The sequence below is a fragment of the Mustelus asterias genome, unplaced genomic scaffold, assembly GCF_964213995.1.
Source record: "Mustelus asterias unplaced genomic scaffold, sMusAst1.hap1.1 HAP1_SCAFFOLD_143, whole genome shotgun sequence".
NCBI lineage: Eukaryota > Metazoa > Chordata > Chondrichthyes > Carcharhiniformes > Triakidae > Mustelus > Mustelus asterias.
The window spans coordinates 802,515-804,674 of record NW_027590169.1 but is presented as its reverse complement, the minus strand read 5'-3'; positions in this window follow the sequence as shown (position 1 = coordinate 804,674).

Here is a 2,160-nt window from a genome sequence, read left to right as displayed (position 1 = left end):
TGACAGGGGGCACTACTCATTGACAGGGGCACTCGTCATTGACAGCGGCACTCCTAATTGACAGGGGGCACTGCTAATTGACAGGGGCACGCCTCATTGACAGGGGGGACTCCTCATTGTCAGGGGGCACTCCGCATTGACGGGGGCACTCCTCATTGACATGAGGCACTCCTCATTGTCATGGGGCACTCCTCATTGAGAGTGGCCACTCCTCATTGACAGGGGGCATTCCTCATTGATAAATTGCAATCCTCATTGACAGACGGCACTCCTCATTGACAGGGGGCACTCTTCATTGATTTGGGGCACTCCTCGTTGACAGTGGACTCACCTCATTAACAGTGGGGGCACAGCTAATTGACAGGGGGCACTCCTGTTTGACAAAGGGGCACTCCTACTTGACAGGGGGCACTCCTAATTGCATGGGGGCACTCCTAGTTGACAGGGGGCACTCCTGATTGACAGGGGTCACTCCTATTGGACAGGGGCACTCCCCTTTGACAGGGGGCACTGCTAATTGACATTGGACACCCGTCCTTGACAGAGGGGCACTCCTAATTGAAAGGAGTCCTTATTGACCGGGGTCACTCATCGGTGACGGGGGCCTCTCCTTAATGACGGGGGGCACCCCGCACTGATGGTGGGGCTCTCCTCATGGATGGTGGGGCAAACCCATTGACGGTGGGGCACTCCTCATTGACAATGGGGGGCGGGAGGGCGGTGGGGGGGTCGGGGCTGTCCTCATTGACAAGTGGAACTTCTCATTGACAGGGGCCTCCTAATTGACAGTGGGCACTACAATTGACAGGGAGCACTCCAATTGACAGGGGTACTCCAATTGACACGGGGGACTCCTAATTGAGAGGCAGCAGTATTCTTTGGCAGGGGCCACTCCTAATAGGCAGGGGGCACTCGTAATTGGCAGGGGGGCAGTCCTAATTGACAGCGGGCATGACTAAGTAACAGGGGGTAATCCATATTGACAGGGGACACTCCTAACTGACCGGGGGAGCTCCCAACTGACAAGGGCAATCCTAATTGGAAGGGGGTACTCCTAATTGACAGGTGTCACTCCAAATTGACAGTGGACCCTCCTCATTGCTAGGGCTACTCCTCATTGACGGGGGGGGGGGGGCACTCCTAACTGGCAGCGGTCACTCCAAGGTGACAGGGGGCACTCCTCATTGACAGGGGGCACACCCCATTGACGGTGGGGGCACACTTCATTGCTGGGGGAGCACGCTTCATTGACGAGGGGAACTCCTCATTGACAGGGGCCTCCTAATTGACAGTAGACACTCCAATTGACAGGGAGCACTCCAATTGACAGGGGGACTCCTAATTGACAGGGTCCACTCCTCATTGGCAGGGGCCACTCGTCATAGGCAGGAGGCACTCGTAATTGGCAAGGGGCAGTCCTAATTGACAGCGGGAATGACTAATTAACAGGGGGTACTCCAAATTGACAGGGGGCACTCCTAGCAGACCGGGGGAGCTCCTAACTGACCAGCGGCACTACTCATTGAAAGGGGGTACTCCTAATTGACAGGGGGCCCTACTAATTGACAGGGGCACGCCTCATTGACCGGGGGCACTCCTCATTGTCAGGGGGCACTCCTCATTGACGTGGCCACTCCTCATTGACATGAGGCACTCCTCATTGTCATGGGGCACTCCTCATTGAGAGTGGCCACTCCTCATTGACAGGGGGCAATCCTCATTGACAAATTGCAATGCTCATTGACAGAGGACACTCCTCATTGACAGGGGGCACTCTTCATTGATTGGGGGCACTCCTCGTAGACAGTGGACTATCCTCATTAACAGTAGGGGCACAGCTAATTGACAGGGAGCACTCCTAATTGACAGAGGTCACTCCTAATTGATGGGGGATACTCCTGACTGATGCGGAACACCTCATTGTCAAAGGGCACTCCTACTTGACAGGGCGCACTCCTAATTGCAAGGGGGCACTCCGAGTTGACAAGGGGAACTCCTGATTGACAGGGGTCACTCCTAGTTAACAGGGGGCACTCCCCTTTGACAGAGGGCACTCCTAATTGACATTGGACACCCCACCTTGACAGAGGGGCACTCCTAATTGAAAGGGGGTACTCCTCATTGACCGGGGTCACTCCTCGGTGACGGGGGCCACTCCTT